At 36.9% G+C, this 26,539-nt stretch overlaps 2 long non-coding RNA genes across 2 annotated transcripts in view; one reads left to right on the plus strand and one right to left on the minus strand.

Moving 5' to 3' along the window:
* The window catches only part of LOC139099844 (uncharacterized), a 95,411-nt gene that overhangs the window by 38,281 nt on the left and 30,591 nt on the right, over nucleotides 1–26,539 (plus strand). The window contains exon 3 of the long non-coding RNA XR_011545369.1: nucleotides 16,776–16,815. This is a non-coding gene — a long non-coding RNA (uncharacterized lncRNA). The remainder of the gene's footprint in view (nucleotides 1–16,775; nucleotides 16,816–26,539) is intronic.
* On the minus strand, nucleotides 23,575–25,854 carry LOC139099800 (uncharacterized). Its single transcript, XR_011545366.1, has 2 exons — nucleotides 25,725–25,854; nucleotides 23,575–24,495 (listed from the first exon to the last, which is right to left on the minus strand). It is a non-coding gene; the product is annotated as an uncharacterized lncRNA (long non-coding RNA).

The raw sequence follows: 26,539 nt of genomic DNA on the forward strand, positions 1-26,539 counted from the left end.
GGTTTAAATAAAGTTAACCCTGAGCAACTGTTGCTCGCATTATTATTTTGTAGGACAACAGTTGCTCGCCATATAATTATGGCAGTGCAACAGTTGCTCGCCATATTATTATGGCAGTGCAACATTTGCTCGCCATATTTATTTTGGCAGTTCAAACAAGATCATTTTCAGGTGATCAAGTTGACATCAAGTCGCACTCAACTTGAACTCAAGCTTTCTCCATTTCCATCACCCCACAAAAACCACTTTTTTCCAACTCGATTGTCGACAAGGTAATTACATCAATTTAATATTTCATTCAAACTTTTTATTCATAAATTAGCGACAAAAGTTTTCTCAAACAAAACTTCTTCGTCTTCTTTCTTCTCGGGAATAACTTGATCCATTTTTGTGAAATAACGAGGAAGCTTATTACAAGTTTGAAATGCGTTAAGTGAGTGAGTATTGTGAAGGAAGCGCATTTTTTTGGAATTTGATGAAAGGGTTGGATGGAGTGGGTTGGAATGTTTGGGTGAATTGGGGACAGAGTGGATGTCGAACTCTACCCTGACTTCATTCTCAGCCTTCTGGATAATCCTCTAGTTCCTCTGACCCCAGGAACAAATTCTGAAGTGGATTAAACCCCTAAAAGTCCATCTATAAGCCATAAATCACTTGAATATGATTCTAAATGGTTTAGTCAAGCTTCAAACCATCTTTTTGACCCAAAAGTCCTAGAATAACCCACAACCCCAGTCTATATAGCCCCTACCCCTCCTTGATACGCAATATTGACAATTTTGTTGCATTTTTCAATCCAAAAATTACCAAAAATCCCCCAAAAATGACCCAATAACCCTCAAGACCCCAATATGGATTTAGACATCAAGACAAAATAACCCCAACTTTACCCCACCAACACCAGCACTCCATTAAATTGCTAAAATTCTCAACAAACTCTTCTGTTGCATATTTTTACACCATTTACTTCATTCTTATTACCTTTTTGCTGCATTCATTATAAATTCAAACTTAGCCCACATTTTTGCAACAGTTCAAAAAAAAAAAAATCATCAGACCAACTTAAAACTAATTAAAAAGTTTTTTTTTTTGCTTTCCGGTAACTGACTTTTGTTGCCGTGGTTTCGATGCTTGAAGGTAAAAATTAAAGAAAATTTTATGAATTTTTGAGAAGGAAAAAAAAAGTTGGAATTTTGATGGAAAATTATGTGTTTTTATTTAATTTTTGGTGTTTATATTTAGAATTTTGGGGTTTTTGAGGACGGAAATATGCTTGATACCTCTTATGTCTTATGTCGTTAGTGCTCAGTCCCATTAATTCCTGGTAAGTCCCCATCTTAGTCCCCATCCCTCAAAACACTCAAAATCTTTTCCATTTTTTGCTCGAAAATTTCCTCAATTTTTCCGATCATTCTCTTTTCGAGGTCTGCAATTTTGGCATCGACTGATGATAGAATTTTGTACCTCATGATGTCAAATTTGTCGACTATTTTGGATAGCTTTAGGTATGAGTGTGACTTGAGTTGATCGAGATTCTCGTCGTGGACTTCGAGTTTGTTGGACATGGATGTGATTTGAGTGTGGATTGATGTGAGTTTGGTGTCGAAATTTGTGAATTTTGTGTCGATTTTGGAGGGGTTTTCGGGGGACTTTTTGGGGAGTGGGGATTTTGGGGGGGATTTTGTGATGACTTTTTGGACTTTTTCGGATAATTCGAGGAAATTTTGGTGGAAAATTGTGAAATTGTGAGTGAAAATTGACAGAATTTCGTCATTTTTTGAGAGAAATTTGTCAATTTTTGGGGAAATTTCGAAATTTTCGTCAAAATTTTCCAATTTTCCATCAAATTTTAGCAATTTTTCATCAAAATCTGTCAATTTTTCATCAAATTTTGTCATTTTTCCATCAAAATTTAACACTTTTGACTCTAAATTCTTCAAATTTTCCTCAAAAATGCCAAATTTTGACAAATTTTCTTCAATTTTAGTCAATTTTGAGTCAAATTTTGCCAATTTTTGACCGAAATGTGCAATTTTATGTTCGAAATTTGATGAAAATTTGTCAATTTTTGTTAAATGTTTTTCATTTTTCCTCAATTTTTCATCAATTTGACTGAAATTTTCTTTGAAATTGTTGATATTGTCACTCAAATTTGACAATTTTAAGTCAAAATGGAGGAATTTAATGACAAAATCTAGCAATTTGTTGTCAATGTTAGCCAATTGGTCATTGGAAATTGTCAATTTTTCATCGAAATTTAAGGAATTTTCCTCTAAATCTGAGAGTTTTGAGTCAAAAATTGACAGCTTTTGGACAAAAATTTGAATTTTGTCGTCAACTTTTTGAATTTTTATGTCGAAAACTTTGACGTTTTCTGACAATTTTTCAATATTTTCTCCTAAATTGTCAACTTTTTCACTAAAATTTGCTAGATTTTCTTCTAAATTTGTGAAATTTTGTCCAAAATTTGACAATTTTCCTTCAATTTTTAGCATTTTTCCGCCAAATTTCATTAAATTTTCATTAAAAATCGACCAATTGTGAGAATTTTCACCAAAATTAGGCAAATTTTCACTAAATTTTGTCAAATTCCCACTAAAATTTGTGAAAATTCCACCAAAATCCGACAATTTTCCATCAAAATTCATCAATTTTTCATCAAATTTTACCAAATTTTCACTCAAAATTGACAAATTGGCAAAATTTCTATCAAAATTTATCAAATTCTGTCCAAAAATTGCCAGTTTTCCATCAAAATTTTCCAATTTTCCATCAAAATTTGTCAAATTTCCACCAAAATATCTTAAATTTTCATTAAATCTTCCCAAATTTTCCCCCAATTCCTTCACTTCATCACTTAAATTAACAAATTTTTCATCATTTTCCGACATTTTTTGATCCAATTTCTCAACCAAGTCCACCAAAATTGCCTCCAGATCCTCAATAAAGTCACCAAAGTTGGTCAAATTTTTCACTTGATTTTCCTCATTTTTCCCAATATTTTCTTGATTTTTTCCAAAATTTTCCTGATTTTTTCCGAAATTTTCTTGATTTTTCTCAAAATTTTTTTGATTTTTTTCAGAATTTGCCCGATTTTTCCCAAGTTTTTCCACATTTTCCTCACTTTTTGTCAAAATATCCGAAATTTCACTATCAGCTTCACTTGGAATCTCAATTTGCCCTGAATTCCTAACCTCAAAATCCACTTCCTGGTCTCCATCCTCTGGTTCCTCTGTCGTACTTCCTTCCACAAATCCACACAATTCCTCAGCCTTCTCCACAACATCCAGCACAGCATTTAAACACTTTTCAGCCCTCAAATTGACACATCCATTATTCCTCAAATCCAGCGTGTGCAGCCTGTCCAAACCATCAAAAACAGCAGTTCCAATTTTGATAATTTTATTTTGATCCAAATCGATGTATTGCAAGTTGTTGTTGTATTTGAACAGTCCAGGCTCGAGGACCTCAATGTCATTGTCATAAAGTGTCAAATAAGTCAAATTTTCATAAAATTTCAGGTCATTTTGATGGACTTCCTGCAGCTGACTCGACACGATGACAATTCCAGTCAAATTTGTGAAGAATTTTTCGAGATTTTTTGGGAAATTTTTAATTAATTTTTCCTTTGCGTAGAAGTAAAGCTCATCGGTGTCTGAATTTTGTGGCAAATGTGAGCCGGAAATTGATAAAATTTGGGATTTTTGGGCTGAGTCGATGTTGGGGTTGTTGTGGACATCGCAGGTGTATTTGAAGCCAACTGGGAGAAAGTATTCAACTTTGTAGGTGCAATTTATGGCTGTTGATGATGATGTTGTGATGATTGAGAGTAATATGAGGGTAGAGAGGCTGTAATGAGGATGGAAATGAAGGAATTTAGTAAAAAATCACAAAATTTGATAAAAAAAATGTCAAAAATTGGCCTAAAAATCACAAAGTTGAATAAAACCTGACAAAATGTGGTCAAAATCGAGTAAAATTGGCAAAATTTGGCCAGAAACTACAAAAATCGACCAAAAAATTGACCAAAATCGACGAAATTTGGCTAAAACTAGTGTATCGGGTAGAAACCCAATGCGGATATATTCACACCGTCCATAGAAAGTCTCGCGGATAGGCCAAGCTTCGCTTGGCAAATGTTTGAGGGATCAAGCTCCAGCGGGTAGGCCAAGCTTCGCTTGGCTAATGTTTGAGGGATCAAGCTCCAGCGGGTAGGCCAAGCTTCGCTTGGCTAAAGTTTTTTTGGGATCAGGCTCCAGCGAGTAGGCCAAGCTTCGCTTGGCTAATGTTTGAGGGATCAAGCTCCAGCGGGTAGGCGAAGCTTCGCTTGGCTAATGTTTGAGGGATCAGGCTCCAGCGAGTAGGCCAAGCTTCGCTTGGCTAATGTTTGAGGGATCAGGCTCCAGCGGGTAGGCCAAGCTTCGCTTGGCTAATGTTTGAGGGATCAAGCTCCAGCGGGTAGGCCAAGCTTCGCTTGGCACATGTTTGAGGAATCAGGCTCCAGCGGGTAGGCCAAGCTTCGCTTGGCTAATGTTTGAGGGATCAGGCTCCAGCGGGTAGGCCAAGCTTCGCTTGGCTAATGTTTGAGGGATCAAGCTCCAGCGGGTAGGCCAAGCTTCGCTTGGCACATGTTTGAGGAATCAGGCTCCAGCGGGTAGGCCAAGCTTCGCTTGGCTAATGTTTGAGGGATCAGGCTCCAGCGGGTAGGCCAAGCTTCGCTTGGCTAATGTTTGAGGGATCAGGCTCCAGCGGGTAGGCCAAGCTTCGCTTGGCTAATGTTTGAGGGATCAAGCTCCAGCGGGTAAGCCAAGCTTCGCTTGGCAAATGTTTGAGGGATCAGGCTCAAGCGGGTAGGCCAAGCTTCGCTTGGCAAATGTTTGAGGAATCAGGCTCCAGCGGGTAGGCCAAGCTTCGCTTGGCAAATGTTTGAGGAATCAGGCTCCAGCGGGTAAGCCAAGCTTCGCTTGGCAAATGTTTGAGGGATCAGGCTCCAGCGGGTAGGCCAAGCTTCGCTTGGCAAATGTTTGAGGGATCAGGCTCCAGCGGGTAGGCCAAGCTTCGCATGGCAAATGTTTGAGGAATCAGGCTCCAGCGGGTAGGCCAAGCTTCGCTTGGCAAATGTTTGAGGGATCAGGCTCCAGTGGGTAGGCCAAGCTTCGCTTGGCAAATGTTTGAGGAATCAGGCTCCAGCGGGTAGGCCAAGCTTTGCTTGGCACATGTGTGAGGGATCAGGCTCCAGTGGGTAGGCCAAGCTTCGTTTGGCACATGTTTGAGGGATCAAGCTCCAGCGGGTAGGCAAAGCTTCGCTTTGCAAATGTTTGAGGGATCAAGCTCCAGCGGACATGTTTGATACTTTTTATAGAATGTTAAATGTTTCAAAAAATCGTAATAAACATTGATTTTGAAATTTTGTATGAAAACGATAGTTTTTTGCTTTTTTAGAAGCAACGGCTGTTCCTGCCATGCCCAAAATCTAATCAGTTCTTCCTCGGAATGACACCGATTGAATGCAAAAAACTAGAAGTCTCTGTGATGTCTCGTTTTTGAGTTATCGTGTACATTAACTTGTTTGCTTGCTTACAGAAAGCGAATTTTTCGTTTTTCTCTGCAATGCCTCAACCAATTTCAAATCTGTTTTTTGATTATGGTGAGGAATTCCAGGCACAAACTTTTTGTGATAGAACAAAACTTGCCATTGTGCTTAGTTTTGCTGAAAAATCCAAAAAACTGATTTTTCAATCTGAACAAATTCAATACATTCACACGTGAAAACGGTGTGAATATAAAAATGTAAAAATGTGCCAAAATTCACCAAACATTGGCACAAAAAAGTCAAAATTGAGTAAAATTTAGCTTAAAATTGACAAAATTCGGTAAAAATTTAGAAAAATTAGTCACAAAATGACAAAATTGAGCCAAAATTCACCAAATTTGACCAAAAAATCACAAAAATTAACCAAAATTTGTCAAAATTCCATCATCTTACCCCAAAACCACCCCTCTATCTACACCCATGTCCACCGAAACATACCAAAATTTATTCCACATTTTCACTAAATTTTTCTATTTATTCTATCCAAAAAAAATTAATTTTTACTTTAATCTTCTCCAATGGACTATACAAAACTGAACTACAAATTCGCATTCTTCAAAAAAAAAAAAAACTAACTAAAATTGCGTCACTTCCAGTTGATAAAAAAATATTAAAATACGCAACATGAATGGCAATGAAAAAAAAGAAGAGAATTTTTTTGGAGTGCTGATAATACAGCGGTTGTAGAATTTTGTGGATTTATGAATGAAAAAAAGAGAGATTAAATTTTTCTTTGATTATTTTCGTTTGATTATGAAGGCCACATGCATGAATAAGACATGGCTTAGAATCCGACTCCAAAACACTAACTTCGCTTACACTAACTTCAGGTCAGATTCGATGAAATCCGGCCTCAGGGTTGAGTCAAATCAACTTAAAGTCGTCTTTTCAGACACTTCAATGACATGTGTCTTCCAGGTATGCATCAGAACACAACAAGTTGGAAAATAGATCCAAATTGACACCAGATAGACGTGACTTTGTATTAGTGCTTGGATATGGTTTTAATCCGGCATGTCAAAGACAAGACAAGGATTTTAGATCATTTAACTGCCTTGTGCTATTCAGGGTATATGAATTCAATCAGGGACATAATCAGAGACATGACTTTCCTTCCGAGAACTTCTACAAGAATGAGTTCAGCTCCTTGCTAAGATTTTCTGGTTGAATTCCTGAATTTAATCAAATTAGAATTGATTCAAAATTCAACATGATTTCCAGAGCAATCCCAATTCCATCTTCTTCAATATCACAATATTCCATACATTATTGCCACTAAAATTCTATCACCCACGCCAACTGCTCTCCATAATCATCAAAAGTCACAATCATCTCCCATCTCCAAGCATCACATTACATCATAAAAATCTCAAAATAACAAAAAAAGACAATTCAAATCCAATAAACACATCAGCAAAACATTGCAACACATTCAGCACTTCAATTAAGTTTATAAAAAATATAAAAGAAGACAGAAGCACCAGCTGCATTCAATCTTCAACACACTTGACATTCAAAACATGAGACACAAAAACAACAAAAATTCAAATAAAATTTGAACGTTAAGAAAAAAAAATTAAATTATTTTCATGTTGATGAAGATTCAGGCAGAATAAGGTGGGCCAGGGGAGTGTTGAGGGTGGCATGAGGGGGTTATATCCTTGGGTAACTTACAGTCCTTTATTTTTGTGGATTTGCCCCGAGGCAACCTTCAATCCTCCATTCCTGTGGATTTGCCCTGGGGCAACCTTCAATCCTCCATTTCTGTGGATTTGCCCCGGGGCAACCTTCAATCCTCCATTTCTGTGGATTTGCCCCGGGGCAACATCCAATTCCCAATTTTTGTGGCTATGCCCCCCTGACTACACCCCTGCACCCTGTTAACCACTCACACATATTTATATGCAATAATGATGTAAAGTTTGAATGGAAAATAATAAAAAATGCTCAGCACGTCTGCAGCTGATTAAAATCGAAAGTTTTTTTCTTTCATTTCTTAAAGTTATCATTTGTAGTCAAGTTGTTGTTGTTGTTTATGCTTACATTGAGAGTTATTAGACTCAAGTTGTGTGGATTATTGCATTTTGTGGATCTAACGATGAGCTTTATGGGACTTATGGGTGCTGATTGAGTCAAGTTACTTTATATTGTTATTGGTTTGTGTTATGTGAGCTGTTTGGTTTTATTGGGTGTAATTTTTGAGGGCAATTTTGATTTTGTGCGTCATATTTTGGGGGAGAGTTTAAAGTTTCGCTCGAATATGACGCACGATTGATTCGGAAAGTCAAAATTTTGGGTATTTGAATCAAAATTGACGTTTTTTTACCAATTTTCTATCAATATAGTTTCAATTTTGCTTTGCTTTCTGCAGCAAAACCCGCCCTGGGGTACAATTCTATATTTTGTCATTCTGACCTCACCGTCTGTGTTGCTTAGTCATTGTATATGCATTTTATGAACCTTAATAGACCAGGCAAAAGGAATAATTGAACTAAATCAGACTAATTTGAGTATTTTATTGACATCGTGCGCTATATTCAGGGAAACAGTTTACTGTCTCTCCCAAATATGACGCACAAGTTCAAAAAAATTGCAAAATCAGCCAATTTTATTGCTCAAAATCCTTGCCACCTCCACAATCAATCACAAAATCCACCAAAACTAACATAATTCCACTCAATAATCCATAAAATCACTCACATGAGTCACACGACCCAATTCATCAGATTCACTTAGTCTCAAATACAAATGAACTTCAATTAGACTCTTTGACTCTGATATAAATCAAAATGAAAAGTTTTATCCTACCAACCTAGTTTTCCCCAAAGCACATTCTGCTTCATGTCAACATTATATCTCTCTCCATCTCACTCACTCACTCTCTCTCTTTTGTGACTTTTATGTGAAAAGTTTTTTTTTTCCTCAATTTTTCTTCTTGATTTTTATTTTTGTCTCGCATGACTGAATTATCAGAATCATCATCATCAAAAAAACATGATGAACAGTCATTATTCATCCTTTTCACTTAGTTCTGCTTATTTGGATGGGTGATTGTTGAAGAGGTTTGGGGGGTCCTTTGTGGAGGATTTTGGGGGAAATTTTGATAGTTTTTGGCACTGTGCGTCATATTCAGATGTACTGTGCGTCATATTCATATTCACTGTGCGTCATATTCAGATGCACTGTGCGTCATATTCAGATCCACTGTGCGTCATATTCAGATGAACTGTGCGCCATATTCAGATGGACTGTGCGTCATATTCAGATGAACTGTGCGTCGTATTCAGATGCACTGTGCGCCATATTCAGATGAACTGTGTGTCGTATTCAGATGCACTGTGCGCCATATTCAGATGAACTGTGTGTCGTATTCAGATGCACTGTGCGTCATATTCAGAGTCACTGTGCGTCATATTCAGATGATCTGTGCGTCATATTCAGATGCACTGTGCGTCATATTCAGTTGCACTGTGCGTCATATTCAGAATCACTGTGCGCCATATTCAGATGCACTGTGCATCATATTCAGATGCACTGTGCATCATATTCAGATGGACTGTGCGTCATATTCAATATTGTTGTGCGTCATATTCAGATGCACTGTGCGTCATATTCTTTGGAACAGTGTAAAGTCTTCCCCCAAATATGACGCACAATTCGCACAAAATTCCCACAATCAAGTCCATCAACCCTCATCTTGTTATTCATACATCACTAGTGCTTAGTTATTCATGACCAAACAACACTTTTTTTACCCCTCCATCCTACCCATCCATACCATAACTGCTGCGGCACGTTTTTCGACGTCATGAACATGCGAAACTTTCTGTTTTCTGCGTAAAACTAAGAAGTAAACGGAACAGATACACAGAAACACACAAAAAAAAAGTTACATTTTTGCCTCCCATTTCGACGTCCACTGACACACCTTAATTGGATTTTGGAAGAAGAAACAACACTTGTTTCTGTTACTTTATGCTGTAAATACCTTAAAGGTATGAAAATAAGTTGAGAAAATAACAAAAAAAAGTTTTTTTTACGGCGTGGGCAGGGGTGGAGGCAGGAAGCTTCGAAAAGGGGCGTCCATGGAGAGGGAAAAGTGGTCAAAAAGGGGCGTCCAAAAAGGAGGAAAAATGGTCAAAAAGGGGTGTCCAAGAAGAGATGAAAATGGTCAAAAAGGGGTGTCCAAGAAGAGGGAAAAATTGGTCAAAAAGGGGTGTCCAAGAAAAAGGGAAGATAGTCCAAAAGGGGTGTACAAGAAGAGGGAAAATGGTCAAAAAGGGGCGTCCAAGAAGAGGAGAATCTGGTCCAAAAGGGGTGTCCAAGAAGAGGGGAGAGATGGTCAAAAAGGGACGTCCAAGAAGAGGATAAAATGGTCAAAAAGGGGCGTCCAAGAAGAGGAAAAAATGGTCAAAAAGGGGCGTCCAAGAAGGGAGGAAGATAACCAAAAAGGGGCGTCCAAGAAGAGGTAAAATTGATCAAAAAGGGGTGTTCAAGAGGGGTGTCCAAGAGGGGGGGTTGGGAAGAGGGTCAAAAACGTTGGATTTCCCCACCCTAACCCCCCTGACTACCCCTCTGCATCCATTCATTCATGGCATAAAGACCGAGAAACTTTCGCTGTTTTTTTTCTGTTTTTTCAAGAATAATGAGGAGCTAATTTACGAGTCATGGCAGGCACAGTGGATCTAATTGAATGTGATGAATGACTAATGGATTGACGAGATAATTTCTTTTGCCTTCTTTCTTGTTGTTGTTGTTTTAAGGAACAGAAAAGGATGCTAATTGAGATGGAACAAAAAAATGTAAATTGAAAGATGGTTGGGGTGAGGGGGAATGAGGGGGAGGGTGGGGTAAGAAAAGGTCTGAATATAGAGAAATTCAATTAAATTTAAATTGAATTTTTTTCGGGTCATTTTGTGTGTTTTTTTTGATTGATTTGAAAGTCAATGAAGATTTGATTAAATTTCATTCATAAATTGCCTTTTCCATGTGGGTTGAATACCCCTTTTTGAGGGGGTAAATTGGACAATTAATATTTTTCTAAGGAACTTCCTTTGAATTCACAGTTGGAATGAAATTTGGAGTTGTTAGAAAGAAAGCTTTGAGATTCTGGATTTTTGTGATGAATTTTGATGAATTTTTGGAAGTGTTTTGAAGAAATTTTGACAAAAGTCGTGTGTTGTGCACCACTATGGTGTAATAATGACTTAATCTGCTAAATTTCGGCAATTTTTGACAAAAGTCGTGAACATTATTCGACTTTGAGCATCAAATATTCTAAATAAAACAAATCCAGCTCTTGCCCATCCCCACCAACCCCATCCCATCCATCCATCCACATCTTAATCCTCTACAACAGCAGTTCCATTGAAGCAGTAAATAATGATGACAAGCACAGCTGAATTGACGACAAAATCCAGGCAATTAAGGAATTGAAAACTTTCAATTAATTATTAACGGAACCGAGACTAATCAATCAGCATCAGCATTCCAGTTTTTTAGGGTTAGTGCCAATAAAAAATTTTAATTCCTTTAATCAATCAGCACCCAAAAAAAGGGCGGGAAAAAATGGAAATAAAAAGGACATAAAAAATTTTCAATTTTCTTAATGATTTTTCCGACTTTTCTTCTTGATTGGCTTTGTTCTGGAACTTTTTTATGGTGCTTCATACTCTGCAGGAGGTTTGTTGGGTATTTTAGTCAAGTTCTGTTCAAATTTGATTAACTAATTGACTGAAAAATGGAAATTTTGTAGCAAAGTGGTGTGCAACGTACGACTATTGTCATAAATACTTAAAAATGGTGTGAATCTTACGAGTCAAAATCATACCAAAATTAGGCAGAATTAGTCCCAATTACTCAAAAGTATTGCGAACACACGATTTTCTCAATTTTTTGTTAGAAGTCGCAATTTGGATGTCAAAAGTCGTGGTCACTACACGACTCTTGACCCAACATGAACAAAAGAATTCTAAACAACCATCCAAAATCCCTGCCATTTCCCCCGTCCATGTCCATCAATAGCAAATCGCACTTCTTCCATCATATTTCACATGATATCCAATTCTTCTTTATTTATGAAATCAAATTAATCTGATAAAATTCTAAATCCATCCTCGATCTTATTCATTATTTGATATTAGTGAATTAATGCTGAGTCATTCATCATGGACATTGCTATCGATTCCTTTATCTTTTACTTCTTGTTCCACATCCACTTCCATCTCCAACATCATGTTTGTTGCTATCATTTTTATTGTATTTATTTGTTCCTTATCATTTATTTATGTTCAGTTTCATTTTAGTTCCTTTTTTATTACTTCTGTGGATGATTAATGGATGTGATAATAATGAAGGACATGCTTGAATGCCTGATGATGTGGAAATGAATAGGTTGAGTATTTTTAGACGTGCTGCTTATGATTCTGAAGTTGATTTTTGAGGAAATTGTCAACTTTTGACATAAAATCACTAAAATGGTGTGTAAAATGCGACTTTTGACATAAAATTGTCTAAAATCACCAAAATCGTGAGCAAACTGCGACTTTTGACATTAAAGTACCATAAAATTGCCAAAATTGTTTACAAAACACCACTTTAGAGACAATTCTCAATCAGACAATCCCAATAAATGTCAATAGTCGCCCAAATCTCACGACTTTGATCCACTCGTCCAATAAACAAATTCAAAACAAACACCCTTATCGTCAGCAACTCAATCCACATCCGCTCAAGTAAAATCAATTTAAATTCCATAACAATAGGAAACTTCTCAATTCATTGCATGCTACTCACGGCAATAATAATCATAATCGACATAATTTAATTCAACTTTTTTCATACAAAATTCACGTCTTGCAAATTCCCAACCTGCAATCGGAACTAAAGTAAGAAATGATTAAGTAATGATGAAATTTTGAACATTTTTTGCATTCCAATGTCGCGCAAAACTTCGTGCTTGTCATCATCGTCACATCCACAATGATAAGTACACGTGTTTGGGAGACGAAAAAAAAAAATTATTGTAAAAATTGAATAAATTAAGGTGCAAAAAAATGGAGGCTGGCAATGGCAATTTTTATTTATTTTCGGTGATGCGTAGATTGCGTAGACTGAATTCATGAAGGAATTCCATGTAAAGGTGCTATTTTTGAGGATAGAGAACAGTCGCTTTTGAATTCAAGATGAAGATTGGCTTTAATAGAGGAATTTGGAGGTGTTGGGATTTTAGAAGAGATATCTTCTTTGAGGTATGCTCATTGGTGTCTTGGATGACTTCCGTGCAATTCATTTAATTTGAAAAAAAGGAAAAAAAGAAAAAAGAAAGAAAAAAAAAGGTTTGTGTCACGACTAAATAAAATCAGATTGGTTTGTGTCTTGACTAGCTTCAAGTTTCATTTAGTAGTGACTAACTTAGTCTCAACTAACTTCAACTTGATTCATTGTGTTCCGGCTAACCTTAGCATCTCGGCTAATCTCGAATAATCTTAGTCTGACTATTTGTGTCTCTGCTAATCTCAAATTGACTAATTGTGTATTGGGTAACAGAAGCTTGACTCTTTGTGTATCGGCTAACACAAGCTTGACTCTTTATTTCGGCTAACGTTAGCTCGGTTCAATGAGCCTCGTTTAACTTAATCTCGACTTAGTGTGTATCGAATTGTTTCAGCTCATCTGACTGTGTCTCGACTAATTTTAACTGAACAAACTGAGTCTTGAGTCAGTCATCAGCTCAACTTACATTGCATTTACTAGCTTTAGCTCGACTCACCTGGTCTCGATTGATTTCAATTCGACAAACAGTGTCTTGGCTAAAATTACCTCAACACAATACATCTCGGCAAACTTCGGCTTGACTCATAGTGTTTTGGTTAGTGTTAGCTTAAATTTCGATGCATCGGTTAACATTAGCTCAGCTTCCGATATTTCGACTAACTGTAGCTCGATGTATTGACTAACTGTATGTTGGTGACTCAGCTAAATGTGGAATGGTGTCTCAGAAACCTTTAGCCCAGTGTCTCGGCTAACTGTAGCTAAGTGTCTTGGCTAACTGTGGCTCTGTGTCTCGGATAAATTTTGCTCATTATATTAGCTAAGTGTATCTCAAAGTCTCGATTAATCTCAGTCTGATTCATGTGTCTCCACTAACCTTATCTCGACTCAATAAATTCAAACCAGATCTTTCCTTACTCGATTCAATTCCGCCATAAAAATAAAATAAAATATAAAAAGTATAAAAACTTCCTCCATTCACACAAATAAAAAAAGTAATATCATCCATAAATCTTTGCAGGAACTACAAAAAAAAAAATCCATAACACAAGCATGGGGAAATATCCTTTTTATTTAACAAAAATGACATAATGGCGGAGCTTCTTAAAATTTGCTCGATGTTAGCCTTAGACGGCTTTAAATCAAATACATAATGAATGATCAGTAATTAAGAATCATAAATTTGTTAGGTACACATGATATGACGGCAAAAAAATTTTAAAAAAATGCCAATTTAAAAAAAAAAAAAGTTAAATAAATAAATATTAAACTTAGGAACTAGTAGAAGTTGACGCTGTCTGTCTGCTGGGTGCTTCTGCTATGACTCTTTGGTTGAAGTTGATGAGGACCTTCCAGGCTTCATCCATTGTTGAAGTTTTTTCGAGTTCGTCTACTAGCTGATAATATCGATTGATCATATAATCAATGTTCGGGATTTTGTTTAACCTCTCTTGAGCGTCAGAAAGCCTTTTTAGAAGACTTTCGGTCTTGGTGGCCTCTCTGAGTTTTTCGGCATATGAGATTGCATTGACTATTTCATTACAATCGACTTGAACTTCGTCCTTTTTTGATGGCAAAGAAGGAAAATTGGTTTGATTAACGTCTGGAGGATTGGATGATGCTTGAAATCTAACGAGTGCCGGCTTCGGTTGTCTCTTCTTGATTTTCTCTGCATAATAGATGTAAGCTTGACATTTACGATGACTTGCTGAGTGATTTCCTCCACAATTCACGCACTTCGGATCACCAGTCGTGGTTTTCCGCTTGCATTCTCCTCGAGGATGACTTTCTGTGCATTTGACACAGCGGAATTCGAAGCCACAGTTCTTTGAAGTGTGTCCCCACTGTTGACAGTTGTAGCATTGCGTGATACTGTTAATGCTCTTCTTGAGTTTTTCCCATCTAACTATAATGCTGTCAATCACGTTGTGATTGTGATTGAGAATGTTAATGTTCATTTCGGGAACCCCGAATTGAACAACAAACAGCGTGTATTCTTGATGCTTGACCAGGATACTGACCTTTGTAGCTGGGACTTTGAATTCCTGCAGCAACTTGAGCACTTCATTGCACGGTAAGTCTACAAATCCTTTGAGCACAAAAGACGAAGACTTTTCGGCCTTCTCGGTAAATGTGTAGAAGCCAATTTTCTTGGCTTTCAACTCCTTGATTATTTTGTTTTTGTCTTCAATGGTATTGACACGAACTTGCGTTGAATTCGTTGATTGAATTTTCCAAACTGGTTTCTCCTTGAAAGTGACTTTGCTAAGCGCAGACTTGATTTCTTTGTAGCTTAGATTGATGAAAATTGGCTTAAAAGCCGTTTTGACTTCAGGAGTCTCTGCTTGAGACTGCTTATTGAGGTTAGCTGAACTGGATGTTGATGACTTTTTTGAAGAATTCTCACCTTGAGGATTTTCTGCATTTCTGCTAATTGGCCTGGATCTTCTACTCATTCTTGATGATTTGAGGACTTTGCAGTCCTTTTCCTTCAAATCTACTGTTGTTTCACACTACTATGACACTTGAAATTAAATTATTTATTCGAATGAATATTTTTCCACGTTTTGTTTACGCGGGGCGTGAAACTTTTTTTTCCCATAACACAAATCTACCCAAATTACCTCCCATCAACTTCAAAACTTTTTTTCACAAAAAAAAACTTTTATTTCCTTATTCCTAAATCATTTTCTATTTAGTTCCATCAGGACATGAATGTGGGAATGGCACAAAAAAAATAAACAACATTGAAGCTATGCAGCACGTGCGACAAATGACGTAAAGTTCCTCGATATATTTTTGTAGTAAATCTTTCAGTTTCTGTTTTTTTTTTGTGCACGTCGCACATCCTTAACATCCTCAAAACTACACACATTTTTATGTCACTTGCTGGAAAAAATGTTTATAGTTTGTGCAGCACCTGCACTACTTCACGTACCAAATTGTTTTGTGTATCAAATGGAACAAAAAAAAGTTTATTTTGTGATTTAAAGATGGAAGGAAGGAACTTAAGGATGGATAGAGTTCATTTTGAGATTTTGGAGGCTTTTATTGATTTAATATACAGAAGTATGAGACATGGATGACTAAAACCGTTGGCTGAGTGCGACTATTGGGATAATTTTGAATACTTATGAGTAATGTCATGTGTTTTGTGACTTTAATCGTGTGCTGAACACGATTTTTTTCTAATTTAGCATAATTTTCCTAATTGGTGACCAGAGCCGTGTGCTGTGCATGATATTTGACACAATTTTATTATCAGCGATCAGAAGTGTGTGCTACACACGACTTTAGGCATGATTTTTCTATTAGCAACCTGAATTGCATCCTAGACACAATTTTTGAGGCTGTTTTAAACCAAACGACCGGAATTGCATTCTCTACACGACTTTAGACTCAGATATCCTTAATAGTGACCAAAATCGCATGATGGACACGACTTTAAACTTAATTTTCCTGATTAATAACCTAAGCCGTGTGTTGTGCACGATTTTCGACACAATTTTCATGTCGGTAGCAAAATCGCATGCTGTACATGACTTTTGACGTTAATTAATTATCAGTAACCAAAATCGTAAGCTGGACATGACTATTGACACAAATGAATGAGAATTAACGATTCAGGTATGGAAATTGTCTCCAAAGTCGTGTAAAGCATGCAATTTTGGTAATTTTGGTAGGAAATTAAAAAATTGTGTCAATAATCGTGTGCTGCATACGATTCTGGTAACTAATTTTGCAATTTATTACTTTAATCCAAAGTTTTGATCAAAATGAGCAAGAATCGTGTATTTTACACGACTTTTGACATTATAAGATAATTAAATTTCATCTCAATTTTCCTAATTTTTCCTCAAAAATTTTCACCATTTACTAATGATTTCCTTCCACTTCCATCTACTTCCAGATTACTACTTCTGCATCGCCACAAACTTCAACATAATTTGGTAAGTAAAAAATGGATTTTAAGACGAGTTAATGACCATCATGCTTAATTACCATCATGTAAAGCCATTAAGGAAGCATAATGAGCTAAAATGGCGCGATTTTTTTTGTTGCTTTAAAGTTCAGACTGGATGTAACATCCATAACAATAAAAATTTACGTGTAATTTGACTAATGTGAGTTGTAATTAAGACTATTAAGGATGTAAGGTGATTAGGGATTGTAAAAATGAAATTTAAGGCAGTGGTGGACAACCTATGTGTTGGGGGAACACTAGTGGGCGACATACATGCTTTATTTGACATCCTTATCAAGTCAAAATCATAATTTGTGACTAAATTTCATGAAATTTGAACAACATCGTGTGTCGTACACGACTATTGAGTCAATTTCATAGTTTGTGTCTAAAATCGTATAATTAACACGATTTTTGAGTCAATTTCATGAAATTTGACTAAAACCGTGTGCTGAACACGTCCATTGAGACTATTTTTGAAATAATCATCATTAATAGTGTGTTGCATACGATTTTGGTTACAAGTTTTGAAAAATTGTCTAAAATTGCACGTTATACACGACTTTTGTCACAACCTCAAAAGAATGGTCTATAATCGCACGTAACAAACGATTTTAGTCACATCATTGAATTATTGGTCAATAATAGCGGGCAGCACATGATTTTACACCACAAATACCCAAATGCCTCAAGCCGTGAGCTCCCCACCACTTCATTTCCCCATTTAAGTAACTTTTCAACAAAATTCAATAAAATAACCAAAAACTGTACGCACCACACGACTCTGGTAATTTTGACGATAAAATCACAATTTGTTGTCCATCAAAAATTCATTTGTGCCATAAAAATCTCATCGCATTAGACATAAATGGATATAAGATTGAATGTGAATTGCCTAACATTATATCCATGATCTTTTTTGTGCCTGTTTTACTTGATATTGGATTTGTTGGAACTTCTTATTGATTTCATTTGACTGAATGGGATGCTGTTGGATATGCTTGAGCTAGTTTTGAGTTAAGATGGATGATTTTGATCTTGATGAAGGTCAGAGTGGATGTAAAGAAGGTTTTTGGATATAAGAAGGAGATTTTGATGAGTTTTTGGAGGAAATGTGGTGGAAAGTGGTGATTTGTACACGATATTGGTCATAATATCATGAAATCGACTCAATAGTCATGTGCAGCATACGATTTAGACACAAAATATGAAATTGAGACAATAGTCGTGTACGACACACGACAGAACTATAAAAATGACTCAATAATCGTGTGCGGCATACGATCTAAGTCATGAATTATGAAAATGACTCAATAGTAGTGTAGAGATTACGATTTTAGTCACTAGCTAAGAAGACGACTCAATAGTCGTGTACAGCACATGATTTTTGGTCACAAATTATAAAATTGACTCAAGAGTCGTAGACAATACATGCTTTTAGGCACTAGATACCAATATGTGTCAAAAATGGTGCATAGCTTACGGTAATGGGACATTTTTGATGACAATTTGTCAAAAATCGTACATTCTACACCATTTTTGACCCAATTTCTTAAGAAACGTCAAATAAAATTCCAAAAAATCACAAGTCGTGTTATCCACACGACTACTGTCCCAATCAACTCCATCATACCTTCACCTACCTCATCCTCTTAATCAGTTCCATTCAATAAAGCATTTGCCCTTTTTACTAACATGTACAAAGATGTGAAGCATAAATCAACATGACCCTTCCTACTTGCTACTTACTTCCATCACCACATCAATTACCATAATTGAAATATAAAATTATTCTTAAGATTCTTACTGACTTGCTATGCCTGTTCATGCGCAATAAATTGGATATCCAATAGAATATTTTTTTTTGGGTACTCAAATGATGGAAAAATATTAAATCAAAGATGATATAAAGGAACGAAAACAAAACATGAGGAAAGTGAATCCTTATGGACAATATTGGACAGGATTGTGAAGATTGTTGGGACAAAAGTAGTGTGGAGGGCACGGTTCTTTGGTAAAAGTGCTAAAAAAGTGATTTTAAACAAACAGTTTTTAGTCCTTTTCATGATTCTTATTACAAAAGTAGTGTGCATCTAACGATTTTGGTTATTTTTGGTCTTAACCTCAAAACTGGTGCCCAGAACACAGTTTTGGATCATTTTTCATCTTCATAATCTCAAGAATAGTGTGCAGTATACGGTTACAATCATTTCGATTGGCATAACCTCAATAGTGGTTTCTAGCACATGATTTCAGTCATTATCCTGATTGTGGCTTCCAAAAGTGGTGTCTAGAGTACGATTTTGGGTCGTTTTTATTAAATTAGCCTAAAAAGTGGTCTCTTGAGCACGGTTATTGTCCACATCCTCAAAAGTAATGTCTTGCACACGATTCTGGTCATTTTTTTAATTTTAGTGTCCAGCACACGATTTTAGTCATTTTCACTGTCTTAGCCTTAATAGTCGTGTTCAGCACTCGTTTCAAATCACTTTCATCATCATAACCTCACCTCCCGTACTCCCCACACCACTTTACACCAAAAATTCTCCCAAAATCACCACAATGATTGCCATCAAGTTATGAACATAAAGTAAGAAGGACTGATGTGAACATGATGACAATGATTATTATATTGATGACAAGTAGGAAGGAACTGAGACTCAATATTTTTATTATCAAAAGGAGAAAAGGCATGTACAGCCACAGACATGGATGAATATTGATGTGAAATCTATAAATAAATGAAAGTTCTGTCTCTGTGATGGATATGACGTGCTTATTTGCCTTTTTTATTGTGGATGTTTGTCATTTCGATGGAAGTTTTATGAGGCTGAAATTGATTTTGATGTAGGGACGGGATTTTAAGGGTATGGATTGTGGAAAATGGATATTTTTGGGTATTTTTGGTCAAAAGTGGCGAGTGGAACACGGTTTTGGTCATTTTTGGAGCAGTTAATGTCTTAAGTGGTCAATTTTAAGAGATTAGAGTCAAAAGTGGTGTTTTAAATACGATTTTGGACAATTCTAGATATTTTGAGTCAAAAGTAGTGTACCGGACACGAATATGATTAATTTTGAATGAAACAAGCCTAAAGTGATGTGCTGGGCACGGTTAAAGTCAATTAATTGATAATATGAATCAAAAGTGGTGTGTTCTATACGATTTTGGTCAAATTTAGATGATATGACTCTAGAATGGTGTGTTAGACACAGTTTTGTACACTTTTGGATTATATGACATAAAAGTGGTGCGTATGACATGGGTTCAGTCAGTAATAGATGATTTGTGTCAAAAGTGGTGCGCTGAACACGGTTTTCATCAATTTCTCACGATATTGGTCAATATTTTATGATGAAACGAGTCAAAAGTGGTGTTGTGGACACGGTTTTGGTAGATTCTTATTGATATGAGTCAATAGTGGTGCTAAAAACACGATTTTAGTCACTTTTAATTAATTTTAGTCAAAAACCCTTAAATGGTGCTCTGTACGCAGTTTTGCTCAATTTTAAAGGATTTTAGTCCAAAAGTGGTGTACCGTACACGATTTTGAACCAATTTAAGTCACTTCTATAGATCAAATACCCCAAAACAATCTTTAGTTTGATTGAATTGAATTTTTTTACTTTAAATTACAAATTCATCGACATCGATACAGAACAAGCACAAGAATCTGTGTGAAAAGCAGCAAAAAAATTCAATCAACATTTAACGGCACTTCCATTCATTGTTAAATAAATATTCATCGTTTACAGAGCAAATTTCTCATTATTTTACTCAGATGTAGTTCGTTTGGATTTCATTTGCTGATTGCATTTTTGTTCTGTGTGTTAAATTGGAAGTGAAAAGCATTCAGCAATTGATGATGATGATGATGAAGATGCTCGAGGAACAAATTTGATTGAAAATTGAAAAGTCTGATGTAGTTTTTCCAATTTTCACATGAAAAACTTTTTTTTTTGATGAGGAAAATTGTGAAAAATCGTGGAAAATTGTGGAAAATTGAAGAAAATTTTTCTGATTAGAATGTGAAAATTAGTGAAAAGTTAGGTTAGGTTTTGAGGGTATGCAGGCTATAATTAGGTATAAATGACCATAACCGTGTCTATTACACTATTCTTGACTCAAATCATTAAGAATTTGCCTAAACCGTGATGAACACACCACTTTTGACTCAAAATTCTTAAAATTGACACAAAATCGTGCTCAGCGCATCACTATTGACATAAAACATCAGTACTATGCCAAAACCGTGTCCAGCACACCATTTAGAGCATGTCCCATCCAAAATTGACCAAAATCGTGAACAACAAACCACTTTCGACTCATATAATCCAAAATAACCCAAAACCGTGTCCAGCACACCACTATTTACCATTATTCAATAAAATACACAACATAATCGCATACAGCACACCACTTTTTTGACATATATGTTCATTTATTTAACGACAACATCATTTTCATCCAACCTTCCAATTAAGTCAGCACACACCCCCATCCACACCCCGTACCAAAAGATTCTCAGCTGTTTCCAATTTCTAAATAAATTTTACCTCCTGACTGTGTCTTCATTTACTAAGAGAAACTTCGTCGTTGTTGTTGTTGTTGTTGGGGAACTTAAATTACAAGCATAAGAACACATGTATGCATGATGTCTTCAAGCTGTATAAAAAAAGTGAGTGAGAGAGAAAAAGAAATGTAAACAACCACATTAAATTTACATTTTACATCATTTTCACAGTCATGGAATTTTTTTTGTGCCTTTTTTTTTTGGGTGGGATTGGGTATGGTGGTGGTGGGGATGGGGTGGAAAGGATGGATATGAATTTTGCGCCAATTTTGGATTTTTTGGCGCCAACTTTGGAGCTTTTGGCGCAATTTTGGACTTTTGGCGCAATATTTGGATTTATGGCGCCAATTTTGGAGATCTTGAGACAATTTTTGGATTTATGGCGCCAACTTTGGAGATTTTGGCGCCAATTTTGGAATTTTTGGAACAAATTTTGGATTCTTGGCGCTAATTTTGGAGATTATTTGCGCAATTTTTGGATTCTTGGTGCCAATTTGAGATTTTTGGCGCCAATTTTGATTTTTTTGGAGCTATTTTTGAATATTTTGGCGCAATTTTGGATTTATTCTTGGATTTTTGGTGCCAAATTTTGAGTTCTTGGCGCAATTTTGAAGATTTTGGCGCAACTTTTGGATTCTTGGATCCAGTTTTAATTTTTTTGGCGCCAATTTAAGCGCTTTTGGCGCCAAAATTCAGAAAACCTCACAACCCACCCAAAACACCCCATTTCCCCCACTCCATCTCCCAAAAAGAATCCCTTCAAATAAAATGTTACATGAGAGATTACACGACAATGATAATGAAGCAACATTGATACATGCTACATGCTACATGTGTGGATAAACACACAACAAAAATTCTATTATTCAAATGTGTGCCTTACAACCCATGTAAATGATACTCAACTCCATCCATCCATCTCTAAATTATATTTTGGTGCCTTTTTAATTAAAAATTTGTATCTTGATGTTGGAAGTGCCAACAAAAAAAAAAAAAAATTGTGAAATTGTTGAAATTTTCACGCCTCGGAAACAATTTTCTAATTTTCATTGATTTTTCCGCGCATAAAATGTGCAACGAAAATTCGCGAAAACATAAATTTTCATTGTGTAATTTATTTTGGGTTTTTTGAGGATGTTTGATGCAGTGGTGGGGAACGTTTTATGGGATATGGCACAGCTTGATTTGCAATAGGATAATTGGAGCATCGGGTTGAGTACCATGTTTGGATGTTTCTGAGACCGAATCTCCAAGTAGACTAGAATATAATATGAAGTCGAGTTGACTCAGATGTCTTCGGTGTTCGATGTTCGATCTTCGATCGTTTTCGGTCATCTTCGGATCTTCAGTTCTCTTCGGGTCTATTCGGGTTTTTGGTCTTCGGGTCTTTGGATTTTCGAGTCTTTGATTTTTCGGTCTCTTCAGGCCTTCGGATATCTTCGGGTCTTTAGGTCTTCGGACTCGGGTTATTCACGTATCTCTGTGGTTTCTTCGGGTCTTTGGGTCATTGGGTCTTTAAGTCTTTGGGTCTTCGGTCTTCAGACTTCGGGTCTTCAGTCTATTTGGATCTTCGGGTTTTCGGGCTATTTGGATCTTTAGTTTCTTCGGGTTTTTGTGTCTTTGGGTCTTTGATTTTCGGTCTCTTCGGTTTTTTGGGTCTGTCTTCGGATCTTCAAGCGTTCGGGTTTTTGGACTTCGGGTCTCTTCGGTCTTTCGGTCTCTCTGGGTTTTCTGGTCTTCGAGTTTGTGGTCCGTTTTGCTCTTCGAGTCTATTCGGGTCTTCAGTCACTTCAGGTTTTTAATTTTTCAGGCTTCGGGTCTCTTCGGATTTTCGATCTCTTGAGGTTTTCTGGTGTTCTAGTCTTCGGGTCTTTGGATCTCTTCGGAACTCTTCGGATCACTTCGGGTCTCTTCGGGTCTCTTCGGATCTCTGGGTCTTCGGCCATTGTTGCTCTTTGATCCGATTGTACCGCGGCGCATAGATTGCTCACCCCTGACTTAATGAATACAAAAATTATGGAATCATAAATCACGAAAATGCTAACAAATGGAAGAATTGCTTTGTTTTGTGGAAATTTTGTTGTGAATACATTGGATGGGATTGGGTGAGGTAGATAGGATGAGGTGTTGCTTGGCACACATCGTGCAGTGCGTAAAGGAATGACAATTCAAAATTTGATTATTTTTTAAAATTTTTTTTTATTTAATAAAAAGTAAAAATTTACAAAACAGCCCCAAAAGTCCCCAAAATCATCACAACTAGGCTGACAGTCATCACATCAGCACCACTGGAATCAACCTCCTCAAATTCCCAAGTCAATGCTTCCTTCAAATTCTCAAGTTTCTCCTGCAACAGCGTAAAATTTGCAAATTTCGACCTCAAAAATTGACTTTCCAGCCTGTCAACCTTTTTCATAAAATGGTCGTAATTTTTGTGGCTTAATTTCAGCTTTTCGTCATTCAACTTCAAAAATTTCTCATCAAGTCCATAAAATTCAGTACACATGCAATGTCCCTTAACCAGCTTAATCAACTCAGCAACTGCCGTCTTATTATTTTCACTTTTTTTATTAATGCAGACATTCTTGTCCAAAAATAGCGACTCCAACATCCTCAAATTGTCAAAAACAGTCGGTCCAATGTGAAAAATCTTGTTCTCATTTAGTGCCAGGTACCGAAGTTGTGGATTAAAGTCAAAAAGTCCATCCTCTAAAATTTCAATTTTTGTATCAGCAAGTTGAATGAAAATGAGCTTTGTGTATGCCTTAAGGTCCGATTGCTGGATAAAATTAATCGGTTCCGTATACAAAATAATTCCATTTAAATTTTTATAAATTTTATCCAAACCACGTGGAAAAAAGTAAATATTTTTATTGTACGAGTAGAACACGACTTCGGAGTCATTTGTGTACCCCGACAGGTGCTGTCCAGTCACGGCTGTAATCTCAGCATCTTCGGGCTGATAGATGTCAAGTGTTGTTGATACGTAGCAGTTGTACATGGTCTTTGCAGCCCAAAATGCTGAACTTTTGTATGAACATGATACAGTTGTTGATGATAAGGCATTGATGAGTGTGTGCAGGATGCTGATGAAGCTACAATCATAAAAAGTGGATTAGAGTCAGATGTGGACAACCTTTTTTCAGTCAAATGCCCTCAAATGCCCTCAAACACCTTTAAACACCTTTAAACACCGTCAAACCATGCACAGTGGGTAGACCGTCAAACCATGCACAGAGGGTTGACCGTCAAACCATGCACAGAAGGGAGACCGTCAAACCATGCACAGATGCCAGACCGTCAGACCATGCACAGAGGGTAGACCGTCAAACCATTCACACAGGGTAGACCGTCAAACCATGCACAGAAGGTAGACCGTCAAACCATGCACAGAAGGGAGACCGTCAAGCCATGCACAGATGCCAGACCGTCAGACCATGCACAGAGGGTTGACCGTCAAACCATGCACAGAGGGTAGACCGTCAAACCATTCACAGTGGGTAGACCGTCAAACCATGCACAGTGGGTAGACCGTCAAACCATGCACAGTGGGTAGACCGTCAAACCATGCACAGTGGGTAGACCGTCAGACCATGCACAGTGGGTAGACCGTCAAACCATGCAAAGTGGGTAGACCGTCAAACCATGCACAGAGGGTAGACCGTCATACCATGCACAGAGGGTTGACCGTTAAGTCATGCACAGAGGATTGACCGTCAAACCATGCACAGAGGGTAGACCGTCAAACCATGCACAGATGGTAGGCCGTCAAACCATACACAGAGGGTAGGCCGTCAAACCATGGACAGTAACCCCAGAACTTGCCAAAACCCAGGACCAGTGGTGCACAACCTCAAATTGTTGGGACCGCGTCACACAGGTTGCCCAACACTGGCCTACTTTGAGTTAATTGAATCAACAAGGATGACTAATGACCTTATAAAAAGTGATAATTTTATTGAATATTCTTATCAACAAAAACTGTTTACTTGAATGTCATGAATAGTCATAAAAAAATAGGGGAAATCCACAGCTATGTTTATAAATTGATAATACTAAATTGTCAATTAAGGAACACATTAGTAGACCGGCATTGAGTCTTTATATTAGAATATTGGAAAAATGAGGTCGGGGAGTCATCTGGCCATAGACAGGGGGTGGCCCTGTACTGTGGATGAAGGGTTGACCCTTACACGGCAGGTCGACACCCTCCGACAGTCGACATCCTTAAAAATCCAATTTTATCACTAATTCCTTCAAAACTCACTCAGAAATGCCAATCAGTCAGTCATCATGTCACAATATCCCTAATTCCCGTACTTACATCACAATTTTACTCATTTTTCGTGTCAATTTTGGCTACTTCCTTATCTTCACGCTTCTATTAATTAAAGACTCAAGACTGATCACTTCCAAATAGACTTCAATATTGATACTGATTGCTGAGTATGAAATTGATTGAATTAATGAGCGGAATTTGTACATTCTCTGAGTATGCTGATTATTTTGGGAGACTTAATTGATTCCTTTATTAAGATTAAGCTACACTTGACAATAATGAGAATAATCTCTGTGGCAGGGATGAGCAACGTAGAGTTTTTGAGGTTCAGGTGCCTTCACATGTCAGTTTTGAGGTTCAGGTACCTTCACACTAGAGTTTTTGAGGTTCAGGTGCCTTCACATGACAGTTTTGAGGTTCAGGTACCTTCACACTAGAGTTTTTGAGGTTCAGGTGCCTTCACATGACAGTTTTGAGGTTCAGGTGCCTTCACACTAGAGTTTTTGAAGTTCAGGTGCCTTCACATTTGAGTTTTTGAGGTTCAGGTGCCTTCACATTTGAGTTTTGGAGGTTCAGGTGCCTTCACACTGAAATTGTTGAGGTTAAGATGCCTTCACACTATCCAAAGTATTCCTAAAATCACAGTCCATAGACATTAATCACATCCATACCCTCATCCAACATGGAAGCATTCCCGTTATCATCTCAACATTCAATTTGATGCTCAGCAACAGCCACATGTTGCTTATATAATTTTCACATCTGAATGAACATCAATGGAAATTGATGGGGTTGTAAGAGAGGTTACAGGCTATAAGCGTAGTGGATGGATATAAATTGGTAATATTGATTTTAAGTCT

Source organism: Chironomus tepperi, unplaced genomic scaffold (genome assembly GCF_022539635.2).
Source record: "Chironomus tepperi strain 1889 unplaced genomic scaffold, CSIRO-AGI_Ctep_v1 contig_486, whole genome shotgun sequence".
Classification (NCBI taxonomy): Eukaryota; Metazoa; Arthropoda; class Insecta; order Diptera; family Chironomidae; genus Chironomus; species Chironomus tepperi.